At 37.9% G+C, this 15,727-nt stretch overlaps 1 protein-coding gene across 2 annotated transcripts in view; it reads right to left on the bottom strand.

Annotated features, from left to right (window-relative positions):
* Positions 1-15,302, bottom strand: part of Chrm5 (cholinergic receptor muscarinic 5) — a 76,866-nt gene extending 61,564 nt beyond the window's left edge. The window contains exons 1-2 of one of the 2 annotated variants that reach the window (XM_033765043.1): positions 14,932-15,302; positions 14,455-14,619 (exon numbers count right to left, since the gene is read on the bottom strand). The gene's annotated coding sequence lies outside the window, so the exon portion shown is untranslated. Of the gene's footprint in view, positions 1-14,454 lie in introns of both variants that reach the window. The other variant, XM_010624611.2, reaches the window with a different exon arrangement.
* Between the last annotated feature and the right edge of the window lie 425 nt (positions 15,303-15,727).

Below are 15,727 nucleotides of genomic sequence, written 5' to 3'. Positions count from 1 at the left end.
ACCACATTGCACGTAGGTTAATACCAAAGCACGATTGCTTATTTTGAACCTTTTTCTTTTGGAGTACTTTTTAGATTTTTCAGAAAAATTGCAAAGATAGTATAGAAAGTTCCCATGTACCCTTCACCCAGCTCTTCTAATGTTAATGTTTTACATAACCATACTACATTTATCAAAATTTAAGAGATTCTGAGAAGGAAAGGATTTTTTTTTTTGTACCAGGGATTGAACTTGGGTCCTTGTGCTTGTGAGGCAGGTGGTGGAAACTAAGAAATTAACTTTGGTGCACTACAGGGTTTATTTGAATTCCCCCCTGCTATTTCCTTTTTATGTCTTCCAATTTAAGATTTTATGTTGCCTTTTTTGGTTTGTTCTTCTTAGTCTCCTCTAATTTGTGATAGTTTCTTGGTCTTTCTGAACTTGACCCTTTTGAGGTATAGTGATCAAATTATATTGTAGATTGTTTCTCAATTTGGGATATTCTGGTGTTTTCTCATGCTTAGATTGGTTCTGGATTTTTTTGGGGGGGGCATAGGATCAAACTCAGGACCTTGCACTTGTGAGGCAGGCGTGGTGCCACTGAACTAAATCACCAGCCCTGTTCTGGACTTTTGAGAGTGCCACCAGGATGATATGCCTTTCTTGTTGGATCATAGCAGTGCACAAATGGTATTTTCATGACTTTTATCAATGATAATTTTGATCACTTGGTTAAGATGGTATTTGTCATTGTAAAGTTCCTTCCTTTTCTCTTCCTATTCTTTGGTCATTACAAATGAATCACTTAAGTCCCACTTACACTCAAGGAGATAGAAATTAAGCTTCATTTACTAAAGGAGTAGCATAGGGAAGTTTGAAGAGTAAGTAAATATTTGGGGTGAAATATTTTGAGGCTATACATTTTTTTTTTTTTTTTTTTTGGTACCAAGGATCAAACTTGGGATCTTGCACTTGCCAGGCAGGCAGTGGCACCACTGAACTAAATCCCAGGTCCCTTGTTTTTTTTTTTTTTTTTTTTTAAAGTTTCAGGGAAGCACTTCTCTTGGAATGAGGTCAAGAATTCTCCTAGACAAGAGGTCGAGCTATAATGACTAAATACTTGACCTTTTGTTAATGCTTTATTGTTGAACTATTTGTATTATAAATGGTGCTATTTTGAAGTTATTGACTTGTCTGTCAGCTTTTGAAGCGTAGAAACCTTCATATTAACTGAAAGAAATTAATGAGGGTACATGTGTGAATGAAGATAAAACAATTGCCGAGCATGGTGGTGCACGCCTGTAATCCCAGGACTTGGAAAGCTGAGTCAGGAGGACCACCATGAGTTCAAGGCTAGCCTGAACTATAAAGCAAACCTTGTCTCAAAAAACAAAACAAAGCAAAAAAAGTTTGTTGGATTTCTTCCTTGTTAATCAGTTCCAAGAAACTTACTGGCTATGCTTAGCACTTGTTGGTTACCACATAAGTGTATGTGTGAATGATGTATGATAAAATATGTTCCAAGTGATTTCTGTTTATGTGTCTAAAGTCTGCTGCGAGACTCCTTAATATTGTGTCTCTTATGCTAGAGATAGTCATTGTGTCCATGCAATTAGGAAGTGCACTTTTCTAACAGTGTGACCTGGTAGGATTGATGAGCAAGAAATGGGCAGTTTCCTATGGTCATGCAGCTGGCCTAGTGCACGCCCAACCCTGTGGCTGGTCTCCCTTGGAAGCTGAGTTAATTGTAGAGTGGCCATTGTTTCTTCAGGGATATTATCCAAATAGATTGATTCAGAGAGATATTAAGCTTAGTATTCCTTTCAGGTTTGTAAAAGGAAAAGCATTATGATTTTCTGATGTATGACAATTGTTTATTTCTTACTATCATTCTCAGAAATTCCATAATCTACACATGTGTGACTTATTTAGTTCACTTAAGCGTTTATCCTCAATATGTATCCATTACATGTGTAAACACCGAATAGTTTCTCTGATGTGAAAAACTATAATAGTACACAAAATCCTAATGGGATAATTAATAGTGTGAAATAGGAAGAAAAGGGCTAAAGGTGTAGGGAAAGTGGGAAGGGTGGGGGAAAGGGAATAAGGGAAAAGAAAAAAATATGAGAAAATGAAGAAATGGAAATAAAGTGTTTGTAAATGGGGAGGGGAGGAGAGGGGGTAAAGGGAGGGCAGGGACAAGGGGAAAATGAGAACCAAGACCTGTCATGTGAAGGTAAAGGATCCCAGTAATGAATGTAACTGTATTGTATACCTTGATTGTACCCAATAAACTCAATAATTAAAAAAAATTGCATAATCTAAATGGACTTTTCTTTGGATATTTGAGTTGGTAATAGAAAGTTAGGAATTGGTAGTATTTGTCACAGTGTTGGGTGTGGGTAAAGATTTGTAGCAGTTTCTTAAGTAGTGTTTTTTAGAATCAAAATTTGGCAGTGTTGGGGCAGTAGCAGTCAATCAAATTGAATTTGACCATTGGGATTGAGGTTTGGCTTTGTAACCAGGTATCATTGCTTTGTTTCAGAGCACATTTTAGTTGGTGGTCAGAAATGTTCCACTTGTTTCCTCTTCTGCAGAGCACAGCATTTCTCATTTTTAGGATCACTATAGTAGAGTTTGGGTGGGTGAGGCATTGGGAATATTGGGAGAGGGATGATTTCATAAGGAAGGCAATATTGTGTGAAACGCTTCAGGACTAGCCCCAGAGTTCGGTTGACCAACAACTACTGAAGTTTATTTTTTATTTTATTTTATTTTTTTAATTTTTTGAGACAGGGTCTCACTGTGTAGCTGAGACTAACCTGGAACTCACTATGTAACCCAGGCTGGTCTCGAACTCAGAGTGATCCTTCTGCCTCAGCCTCCAGAGTGCTGGGATTATAGGCGTGCACCACCATGCCCGGCAACTACGGTAGTTTAGAAGGGAGAAGATGGAGAAGAGCTGTAGGTGTAAGCAAATGTGTTACCTGGCTGGGTTATTCACAGTAATCCTTTAAGAATAAGTTAGACCATTTTACAGGTGAAGTAAATTAAGTCAGTCAAGTTGCTTATAGTCACATAACTAGTATGTGATAGAACATCAATATGAATCCTTTTTGCTCTGATTTCAAAACTGATTATTACTGCACAGTAGCCTTCTGTAGTATGCCTATAGTTGCCTGTATAGCAAAAGAGTCTCCTGATATATAGAAAATGAGTCCTTTTATTGTTTGGGAACCTTTTCCCTCCATTTTAAAGAATCTGTTAAAAATCTTCTGGCTACTTTTATATTGTTGTTGTTACTATTATTGTTATTCTTCTTATTATTTTTAAGGTAAGAGCTTGCTGTCTAGTTCAGGCTGGCTTTGAACTCACTATGTAGCCCAAGCTGGCCTTGAATTCATGGCAATCCTTCTGCTTCAGCCTCCTGGGTGCTGGGATTACAGGTGATAATCCCCCATGCCTAACTTTTAGCTACTTATGAAAAATTGGTAATGCTGTTTAGTTTGGTGCCTTTTGATCTGGTTATCACAGTGGAGCATTTATTACTTGCTACTTGTTTCATTTAAATTGAAGAGTCTTGGAAACAAAATATGGATTTATTTCAGTTGTCTGACTTGTATTATTATGGTAGAGGCATTAAGTAGCTCTAATGTGGAAATGAGTTTTTCTTGACTACTGGTAATTAACTCAAGCAAAAAGATGTGTTATAAGATGTGTATGCTGGAAGTTAAATGAAATTCATCTTAATTTTTAAAGGAAAATTGATAAGGCCTCCACTGTTCTTAGTATTTTTCATATTTTATTTGGGTATCTTTTCCCCCACAATTTTGAGAGAAAGTCAAGAGAAGTTGCTTTCAAGGCTTGTGGGAGTCCTGAAAAAGTTGGCATTCTCTCTATATATAGTTATACATAAACTTGGTATGAGCACAGAGATTTTCCACTTTATGACCCCTTGTTTAAAATGAAAAAGTATTTGTGAAGTGTTTCTGAATCTTAGGTTGGAATCCTTTCCAACTATAGAGACTCTAGCGATACCATTTTGTTTTAAGGGTAGGCTAGGTTAAGCTATATGAGAGCTATGTTTTTCTCCTTGTATTTTGAAGTCAGAATAGTATTACAGGGCAGTAATTTTCATTCTAAATGAAAGGGAATGAAAATCGAATTTGGGAACTAAATAAGCCTTGTATCTCTACTTAGAGCAGAAAGTAATTTTGGGCTGGGGATTTAGCTCAGTGGTTTTGCCGCCTGCCTCACAAGAACAAGGACCTGAGTTCTATCCCCGGTGCCCCCCCCAAGTAATTTTGGGTTCTGTCTGTATACAGATAATGATAAATGGGCCAAACGGAGCAAGTTTATTGTAAGGCCCTGGCTCTCCTTTTCTGTTACTCTATTTTCTTTCCTGTTCAGGTATAGGAGTACTATTTCAGGCCAAGGTTTTGCGTACTTATTTATGCTTTGTCTGTTCTCAGGGCAGTGCTCCCAGGAAACTGAGGCATGCTTATTTAATATTTCTTGTTTGTGCTCACTTTGTGTACAGCCATCAGCCCACCACCTGGGAGGCAATAGACTGGGTGTCTGCATGGGAGGGACTGCACTTGGGCACCCTTACACAAGCAAAGCCACAGGTTCCATGCAGTCGCTTTAGAGCTGTCTCAGTGATTCCTTGTCCAGTGAAAACGTTCCGAGTGCAGTGATTCTTAAAAGGTTTGCTGCTAGCAAAAGGTCTTGAATCCAGTCTGTGTGGGAGTGTGTATGTCTGTCAGCTATACAGTACAGTTTCTAAATAAAAACTTGCTGCTTCTGATGTAACTTTAAAACAGTGTATCTTCACCTGTAGATGTTTGATTTCCTTATACCTCACTTCTGCTGTACCTTGGTGCTAAGAGCCATACTAGGTTACTAGGAGATCATTTAGAAAAATGGCACTGATTGAACCAAGGTTATCTTACATCTCCTCCCCTATAATCCTTATGCTTTTGTTTTCCTTTGAAATTCAAAATCATAGTGAAAAAGTGAGTTGATCATGTTTGGAAACTGAGATAATGGAGAATTAAGAACTATCATTACGTATTGAATTTATATCTAAAACAAGTTGGGTTTTACCTAAACAGTTTTCTCTAATACCAATCTTTGATCTTGCACGTTGCTCCGCTAGTCTAATAACCTACAGCTGATAAAAAAGAAAAATGTACAGCCATGCATGTCTTGCTTTTCCCTCCTGGTCATTGGAGGTACCTGTTGCTTCTCTGCAGGATCTGTGAGGGTGTCACACTGCTCTATGCCGAGTGAGACTGGTGTGTTATGAACCCTTAGTGTCATTTTCCTCATTCTTGAGAGCATCACAGTATGGTCATCTCGAAAACAAACTCGGGTATCACCTGGTTCTCATCCTCCCTTTTCACATGGAGAAAATGAAGCTCATGTAGGTTGCTTATAGCTTAACCTAAGGCCATATAGGTTCTTGCTGGAGATGAATGACTCAATATTTTCTGTAGGTCATAGTTGCAGCCTCTTTGAAATCAAGCAGCAAACACCCACTTGGATATCAGCGAGTTTTATTTTTCTTTTTAGATTCAAAATTTGGACTGTTCTTAGATACGTAGCTCTTCGTATGCAGGTCTACACTGGATGAAGGAGAAACCTAGAGTACTCCCTGCAGCAGTAGGTCCTATCTCTTTTCCTACTTTGTGCTACTCCTACTCTTCACTCTTGCCTGGCATGGTCATGCATCTCTTTCTGTAATCGTTTTTCGTATCTGCTGTTAAGATGTGGGACTTTGGATTAAAGTAAGCATTACTTTATGGTTTTCTTTTTTTGTGATTTATTCCTTCTAATGTCCCATTATCCACGGGAAAGGGAAAAACGGCTGACCTCTGTTTTTCTCAAACCCCTTAGGGATCAATTTGTCATTTTCATTTTTACTTCTTAATGTAATTTTCCTTCTGAAATCTCCTGAGAGTCCTGTGTCTGCAGTAGATTTGCTGTAGTCAGAACCATAACATATTCAGAGGGTGCTCATGACATGTTTGTAGACAACAAGAGCCAACTTGCTCACATGGTTGGCCTGCACTGGGTCTCTGGCTAGGGGGAGATTTTCTTCTGTATTCGGATCTGTATTTCTGGGCTCATTTCACTTTAGTTTTAAATAGGAATTTTGCAGTAGTCCCTTATAATTTAAATCTGGCTGCTTGCACAGGGAGGCTTCATTTGCCCCAAGAAACTTCATTGTAATAGAGTTCGTGATTCTCCATTTGTAGTAGTAATAGTCAAAGAATTTCTTTCTTTCTTTCTTTCTTTTTTTTTTTTTGTTTTTTGTTTTTTGAGCCAGGGTCTCACTATGTAGTTGAGACTGACCTGGAACTCACTATGTAGCCCAGGCTGCTCTCGAACTCACAGCGATCCTCCTGCCTCTTCCTCCTGAATGCTGGGATTACAGGCATGCGCCACCACACCCAGCTCATAGTCAAAGAATTTCAAGGCTCAAAATTTCACAGACCTAGATACAGTACTTTAATGAGGAGAAATATATGCGCGGATCATCTTTTTCTTCCAGGAGTCCTCGAAGGAGAGAGAATGTATGTGGGCTGGGGTATAGCAGCCTGAGTCTCAGGGTGCTGTCAGCCTCCTGATGAGACAGTGTGGATGCACGAAACTGAAATTTGTTGGGCTTCATGCAGTTTTTCACATGGTTGTAGATAGGGATAAGGGAGAGTAGGAAGTGATGGGAAGAGGAGGTTTTATTTGAATCTGTCTTCTGCATTTAAAAATGTTGATTAGATAGTCTTTCTGTGGTAGCAGTGTGTGAGAGAGTCTGTCTTTGGGGGAGAGTGCTGAAGGCCGGCCTCCGTAGTTACTCTGAAAATACTCGATCACATGTGTGAAGTATTAGCAATAGTTGTGGCTTCTGTTTATATTGTTTCTAAATGGGGTAGTGGGGGGTTTTCTGCTATTACAGTGAGGAGATTGGTACCAATGAGCTAGCAAGGTTGAAAGTATCTACCCGAGCCAAAAACATTTTTTTGTACAAGATATTAATTTATGTTGTTGTGACCATGAGTTTAGGCATTTCTTTCCTGTGTAAGAATTTGTTGGGAGCTGGTTTCTTATCCAAAGTCCCTATAATATTGATTATTTTATTTCTATCCCGGATATACTATACCACAGGAATCCTGCTCAAGGAGGAGATGGTAGAGAAACAGAAAGTAGCCCGTGCTTATGTTGAGTTATATTTCTTTCAGCAGTTCAGCTGGGCACTTGAAACCAGCAAGGCATACATAAAATGTTTAAAAAATTCTTTGTCTTGGTCTTGGTACTTATATTTATTTAAAATATTTGTAATGAAGAAAGTTATGGCCACCAAAGTTTCTTTTGATTCTTAAAAACCATAGTAAAGTATAAATTATAAACTGCTAGCAATATACTTGTAGAATAAAGGTGTATTATCCACTGAATTTTTCTTCCTAGATCTATGTATGGACAGGCCTTAAAAAAATTTGGATATGCTGGGCACACGCTCATGCTTCTAGTACTCTGGGAGGCTGAGGCAGGAGGATTGCAAGGCTGAGCCCAGCCTGCAACCTTGTCTCAAAAAAGGGTGTGGATGAAGCTCAGTGCAAAGGCCTTGGGTTCAATCCTCAGTACTGGAAAAGAAGATATGATGCAGGTGAGTGGGCTGGCTAAGGCAGGCTCCGCAAACTGAGGCAGAAGGCTCACAGGTTTGAAGCCAGCCTAAGCTACAGCAGCTAGACTCTGTCTCAAAAAAACAAGGATGGGATGGGGATTTGGCTCAATGATTTTGCTGCCCGCCTTGCAAGTGCAAAGGCTCGAGTTTGATCCCTGATACCCAAAAAAACCAGATAAGTCTAAGGGGTCAGGGATTTAGCTCAGTGGTACCATGTCAGCCTTGCAAGCACAAGGTCCTGAGTTTGGTCCTTGGTACTGGGGGAAAAAAAATCTAAGAATGTCAAAAACTGATACTTGTTGAAGCTAAATAGTAATAACATGGATGTTGGTTGTCTGAAAAAGTACATAAATACAGTCTCAAGAACTGTTGGGGGAAAAGACATTTTCACTTAAAGAGATTGACTTCAAAATAGGAATCATTTGTGATTTTGGAGTAATAGAGAATCCTTATATGAGTAGGACAGTAAGAGATGATCACTGAGTGGAAATAGTTGTATTACAGTGTATGTCAAAATACAGTAGCTGAAGCATGCTTTGTTTGTTTTTTTGAATAGAAGATCACATTTACTCTTTAAGGTGGCCTGTATTCTGCTATATCGTTAAATTATGTATGGAAGCTCAAGTTTAAAGGCTTGCGCTCTCACTGTCATAATGCATGACACAATGAATGCCGTGGAGTTGGCTGAAGACAAAATGTTTGGCGCAACGTTAGTAAGTGGAGGAGTATCATAAAGGGGTCTTGCTTGTTGGGATTTTCAACAGATTCTCTCGATTTCTCACATTGTGTTTGGAATCCTATTTACTGTGGCAAAATTCTGTTCAATTGTATGTCTTATGTTTTGATTACAAATGATACTGAGCTTTCATTCATTTTGGTTATTTGTAGCACGTTGTGACCCAAATTATAGCTGCTTAGCCATTTAAAAAAAAATCAACTTGTAGTTTGCTTGAACCCTAGGTCTTGGTTGATTAACCAACAGAAAAATTATGAAGTATTCTGCCTGTCTGCACAGTGCCCTCTTGGACTAGTCTTTGGCAGTGACTGTGTGGAATGAGAAGCATCTGTTAAGGTGGAGAAGAATACCTTTGTAAATCTATGCGGCACATAAACCTTAGGAGGTGTCTAGGAGGGTGGAAGGAAGCGTAGGAGGTGTCCAGAGAGCTCATCTGTGAGAGGGGCAGAGAAGAAGAATTGCTGGCTGCTGGCTGGCTGTCTTCACTGAGCCAGGGTGTATCTGCTCTCCTATGCCTTTGTAGCTTAACATTTAATCCAAGGCTGTGTTTGAAAGAGGTAACATTGCTAAAAATTTGCAGGATGTCAAAAGCTCAAAAGTTTTGTGAATACCAACAGTGCATTTGTCCTCATGCCCTGCCCAAGTGCCCCAAGACTGTGGCTGACTCTGTCCATCCCAGCTCCCACTCATCCCATGTGGATGCATGCTGGAGTGGAGCCGGCCTATTGCAACACTGTTACCTTTTTTTTTTTTGGTTTTTTTTGAGAGAGGGTCTCACTATGTAGTTGAGACTGACCTGGAACTCAGGAACTCACTATGTCGACCAGGCTGGTCTTGAACTCACAGCGATCCTCCTGCCTCAGCCTCCCAAGTGCTGGGATTACGGGCGTGTGCCACCATGGCCAGCTAACACCGTGTTATTTTAATTTCTATCTTAGTGGACTGGTTTTGGCCTCTGTTCCTACTTTTGAAGAGGTCACCATAGTTGGCATAAATTTAAGTAGTAAGAAAGCTTGAAGATCATGGGTGGTGGTATTGTGACTCGGACTTTGAAAGGAGGTTTGACTTAGATAGTGGCATTAGGTTCTGAGGGGAAGAAGGGAAAGGGAGAATGTTAGTTTTGCTTCTCTCATCTTTAAGTAGAAAACTGATTGTAATATCTCCTATCTCCTTAATTTCTTTTGCAAAGTGTTTCCGATCTTCTGTAATCACTTTTTATTTTATTTATTTATTTATTTTTTGAGACAGGGTCTCACTATGTAGTTGAGACTGACCTGGAACTTACAGCGATCCTCCTGCCTCAGCCTCCCGAGTGCTGGGATTACAGGTGTGCGCCACCATGCCCGGCTGTAATCACTTTTTAATAACAAGATCATTTGGAATTCTACTGGGCATGTGATTTCCATGTGCCAAGTACAGCAAAAATGTAAGGGATAAATTTGCTGTCTTGTATTTACCCCACTCATAATGCAGTATGATCTCTTTATAGCTATTTCAGTGTGACTGTTCCAACCCCCACATTGAGATTTTTCTGTGGTTTATCTGCTTGCCCATTAGCAGTGAAGTGAAACAGGTATATTCTAGGATCATTGTTTTTCTGCCTATTTAAGATTGTACTTGAGAGAATACTTGATTTTTTTTCACATTCATTCAATAAGCCGATAGCTGAACTAGTTCTGACTTGCCTTGAACAATGGACAAATGAGATGTGGTCTTTATTGTTGAGACCCTCGCACAAAAGAATGCAGAATTCCATAAGCAAGACAAGTGCTCCGTAGATTTTCAATGCAGTCTTAGTGTTAGAAGAAAGGCATTATGAAAGCACTAAGGAGGTTTATAGGCATTACGTACCACAAATTACCCAGAAATTACTGTATGTAGAGGACTGTGTCCTTGCAACACATATGAAAATAAGCAGTTGATAGATTAAATATCAGAGTAGCACCATGTCATATACAGTATTAAGCATGATAGTATATATGGACCAACCAGCCGATCTAGATTATTGTACCAAAAGAGTTCTGTAAACAGTTAAAGCTTTATATTGGGATAAATGAACTGGCCATTGTCCCTGGATTTTGCTACTTACGGAGAATATTATTCCCTACCACATTTCTTTATGATAAGTAAATAGGAACATTCACATACTCTGATGATGACAGAAGTGTGACATTAAATAATAAAATCTATACAAAGTGTTCTCTGATTGGTCTGGATTCTTGAGTTATTTTGCTGGTATTTCCAGCACAATGGAGGATCTTTCAGCTGTTGACAAATACATTGGTTGCAGTGATTTTAATGAACTAGTACATAGGAGTAGATGAATGCTTTAAGAAATCTCTGACATACCATCACCTCAAACTGTGTTACTATAGATAATGAGATTCCGGCGTGGCTTATGGGTATGTGTGGTGGTGGTGGTATTTTGTATGTATAATATTTATCTATGCCCTGAGTCAAGAAGGCTGCCACAGATGACTGGCATTTTGAATTGGGGCGATTGCTAGTAATCTAAGAGTAAATCTGTGTCCAAAAGGATTGGTCAGTCTGCTTTGTCCTTTGGCAGCTAGCTATAGAACAAAGATGATAAAAAGAGGAAACATGGTCTATGTATGTGTATGTGTTTAAAAGAGAATCTTTCATTTTTGTTTCCTTTGTTGAGTCTTAAATCCTAACAACTTACTCTTTTTCTGTAAATTTTCGTGAAGACTTATAGAGCATAGTTTTGCTAATTAATATGATTCCTCTTTTATGAATTCATGATTTCTTAGAAGGGTATTAACCACCTTCCTCTCTGCCCTCACGTTTCAGTGTTTGGGTGTCACATACTAATTAATCTATGTCATGAGATCTCTAAATGTATACTTGGGAGTGACACTGCTTTTCAATGAGAACGAGATTACTATTTGGGGTATAGTGATAATTTTTCTTAATTTCTTGAGTGGCAGGCATCACTGTTTTTATTTGAATCAAGGTAGAATTTTGTACCTATCTTTTGGTTCTCCTAGCTTCCTGTTCCATTCTTGTCTGCTTACTGATATTTTCCTCATTCTCATTTTATCCTCATCTGTGAATTTAACATGTTTATTCTTTCAAATCATTAATGAGGTACACTGTGAGCGTGTATCTTTACCTTTAATAGTTGATGCTGAAAAAGTAGCAAATGCAAAAAAGGCATCTTTCACTAGTTCATTTGCTGCCGTGCATCTCATTGGTGTCTCAGTGGTAGGACTTGGAATGACAGTGCTGACACCTCCGCTGCAGCTAGTTCCCATTGAAAGGTTGTAATTGTCTGTTGGATACCAGAGCCCCTTCTCCAGTCACGGATTGTGATATCACAGGGCAAAGATTGTTCTCTCCCAGTAGGGAGAAGCTGGAGAGGAGATGAATCTTCACGATGAACTACATCCCTATTCAAATTTGGTCACTTAATAAAGAATATCAGCCATAACAAGCAATAATTATACTGGCTAGTAGAAATGCCCTACTGCATTATGCTTGAAATACTTTACCATTATTCTGGAATGAAAAAGTCTTTCAAAAAATTTAGGTGAATGTTTGAAAGATGTGACTATCAATGTGAGTAAATACACACTTAAAGAGAATGACACTACATACTTTAAATACATTAAGTGTTAATGCACAAGAATGAATTTTAAATACATTTCTAATTCTAAAACTTTAGTGCTTATTATTTCAGACAGAATGACTTTAAAGATTGCTGTTCAACAAAGATGCTAAGTGGATTTACTCTGTTTTGAACTGTGTATCTATTTTTATTTTCCCAAGTTTAAATAAAAAGCTTATAGCTTTCAGATGACTTAAAGTATTCAGAATTTAAGGGTATGTGGTAATAATTTCATTAGAAGGATATAGAAGCCAAAACATTTCTATGGAGGAAACCAATACACAATCATACTACTTTTACAATATAATACATTTATATATGTGAATATAATACATTATATATTATAGAAATAGTCATTGAAATACTCCCCAAGAATTTTCTGAACCTTGTTTATTAAATCTATTGATGCCAGGGGAAAACTACCATAAATAGAGCAAATCTTTAGATACTGGATAAGATGCCCTACCCACCCATTTACCTACAAGGTGCTGAAGTTAAAGGGATTTTCAACTTTTTTAGCACATTGATAAATACTGAGTTAAAAACTAGCTGCTGCTTTAGGAGTTTTTGAAAACTGGTGATGAAACTGCATTAGTCATTTTTCAGAATGGATTGTTAGAGAAAAGCCTCAATTTAGATAGGAAAGGAAATGAAAGCTGACAGCAGCAGGGTCTAGGGTGGGGTGGGATTGTGTTCCTTCGCCCACTGAGCATCACTGGAGAAGGAGCGGGGCAGCCCAAGTCCACCGCTAGTGAGGCAGGAGTCTGTTTACATCACACTGAGAACATTTCAGATGACTACAGAAATCCTATTTCATGTCCCTTTTAATTCTGGTTATTAGAAGCAAATTGAACACAATGTTGTAAATCGCTTTTTTTTTTTGCCCAAGTTGAATAAAAACCTCTAATTATGATTTGAGATATCAGTTGGTATTTTTTCACTTAGGTTATATGCATATTTTGAAATATGTCCAGTTTATAGTATATATCACCATAAGGAGGGAAGAAATAAAAGAGCCATTAAAGGTTCACATAAGGCTCATAGGTAAGTAAAATCAATACATTTAGTTATGGCTGGTGCATAAACAAAATACTTTTGAAATTTCTGAACCTTTTTTCTCTGAAACAAATTGATATAGTATGTACTATTTTATTTAAATGACTGCTTTCTTTAGGTAGTGGAAAATGACAGGTGAATTTCTGTAATGACTTGAAATGCAAGGGGTTTATGGCATTTAAGGTTATTTATAGACTGCCTTGGAAAGAGTAAAGGGATTGTGTATTTTACTGTCTTGACTCAAATTTGAAAAAAGGAAAGAGTGCAGTGAAGTGGAAGAAAAGAATTTCAAATTTGACTGTAGAACAACTATTAAATAATTATTCTTGATAGTTTTTCTTGTATTGGAAGATCTCTGAAATTAGGTATGATTCTTTTTGTTTTCTTTGTCTTCTCTCTTCTAAGATTATTTATTGTAGGGCTTCTTTATGGCAACACTGTGGTATGAACCTAACTTTTTCAATTGAACTTTTGTAAAAATGATTGCATTTTATGTGGGAAATTAAAATATCACCAGGTAAAGGAGGTCTGACTCACTCTTTCTCTCTCTTTCCCCCATTCCCCCCCCTTCTTTTCTTTCTGTCTTGCCTTCTTCTTTTACATGATAGTCTCTCTAGAAGGCTCATTATAAACTGATTTCTAGGGAATTTCTAAAAGGCACTATACCCCTTTGAAATTCTTTGATGGCTTCCCTAGTTCTTCTCATTTTGCAGTTTGGACCATTGATCTGTGTCAGAACTTTTGAGGTTTTAACATAACAGACCCCTTTTTTGTTTGGTTGTTAATCAGAAAAGGGTCCTCATTTAATCTGTTAAAAAATATGCCCAGTATCTTTAGGGTAGATTAGCCCCATTCTAGTAGTGTTAGTTTACTAGAGATTTTTTTTTTTTCTCTAGTGTGAATGACAGTGACATCACAGTTATTTTTTTCTCTAAAAATAAAAATCAGTCCTTGAACTTTGTTCTTTTACATTAACAGTAATATTAAAAGTGCTCATTAATTTTTCTGTGTTTTGCCAAGTGCCCTGGGAAACAAAGTTCTTTTGAATGCTTGATAAAAAGCATCTGTGAATGGCTGTCTCAGGCACCATGTCGGTTTCCCTTTCTTGCATTTTTTCCAAACTACTAGATAAATTAAAAAATGCAAATGAAGATGGGATTGATCCAGTGCAAAGTGCATAGGGTTTTGAGATATTTTATTATCTTAGTTATAAGTGACTTATTTAGGCAGCGTAAGTGGACATAAGTGTTTACCTTAGAAGGCTTAAATCTTCATACAGCTTAAGAAAAACACCACAAATCTCCTGGCTCATTCGCACAACAGCAGATTTAAATTCAAGCCATAAATTAATATAAAATTAAATCTTACCTGGCAGTGGTTGGTTTGAAGCTCAGTAATTTGAACTCTGGCTGGAAACAGGAGGCTTCGATCCCTGAAATGCCTCTTCTGCTCTCTTTTGGTGTTGCTTTTACCAGTACATCTTATTTCTTGCAGTGGTCTCTGCCTGTAGTCCTGATGATCTCATAGTATCAGCTAGGACAGTAGGCAACAGATGAAGACTCCATTTGAATAGGATTGTAGAAACCGAATGGTGAATTTCCGTTTATCAGATAACAGTATTTGACCCAACCACAGTGTCCAGAACGTATTAAAAATTCATTGAATGTTTCAGCAGAGAGAAATCTTGGTTGTTTCTATAGATGTTTTACCCTCTGGAAAAGTTCTGCTTGTCCATATTTCAAAATTACACATGCTCCCAAATTATGCTGCTTTAGAATTCTTAATCTCAACCACAAGCATGGATGTTCTCTTGCACCCCTCTTTTCCCCTTGGTTTTCTCCTTACCAACTTTTCAGTCCATTAGCTTCCTTTCTGCAAATGGTGAAGGGATTTCTCCTGTCCTCCTTGTGTTTCTGTGACATAGTTCTGGTGTGCTGGTGTTTGAATAGTAAGGGAAAAATCCAAAAGGAAGTACGGCTTTATCGTATCTCTGGACAGTGAGCATACTTGGCATGAATGAAGAGCTGATAGGAGCTATTCAAATCAGACAGCAAACTGATGCCATGACGCTTTCATACATAATAAACACATTAATTACTTCTCCTGATGGACAGCAGTATGCCCTGAAAGGAGGAGAGAGAGGAGCGGCAGATGATCATATTCATTTTAATAGGTGCTCTCTCAGCAGCTTGTCGCTGAGAAGGAATCCAGGCAAAGCTGCAGCTTGGGAGTGTGATCAGGTAGAATGGGCAAGAGTTATTCTGACAGACAGTTAAGTGACGTATTTTGGGAGGAGAATAGAGCTTAGTACAGGTAGCTGGAATGAGGTTCTAAATGCTTTTGAAAAGGTTCATTTTTTTCCTTGTTCGTCTTTTTTGGCTGGAAACTGGCTGTTTTTTTTTTTTTTCTTTTCTCCATTAGCTTTGTTACATATTATTTGCAGAAATTTTACTGAGTTTTCCCTAAAGAAGGAAAATGATTTTTAAAAAGTCTAAGGTTGAGAGCATATTGTGAGTTTTAAATTTATGACAGAGAAAAGCTGTTGTTGGTTTTTTTTTTTTTTTTTTTGAAAGCCACACCTGTTTTTATACCTCTCTTGGGAAAATGCTTTTTGTTACTTTGGAATGAATCATTATGAATC

This window comes from Fukomys damarensis, unplaced genomic scaffold (assembly GCF_012274545.1).
Source record: "Fukomys damarensis isolate Sample0158 unplaced genomic scaffold, DMR_v1.0_HiC HiC_scaffold_17, whole genome shotgun sequence".
NCBI lineage: Eukaryota > Metazoa > Chordata > Mammalia > Rodentia > Bathyergidae > Fukomys > Fukomys damarensis.
This window is presented reverse-complemented; position numbering and strand designations above follow the sequence as displayed.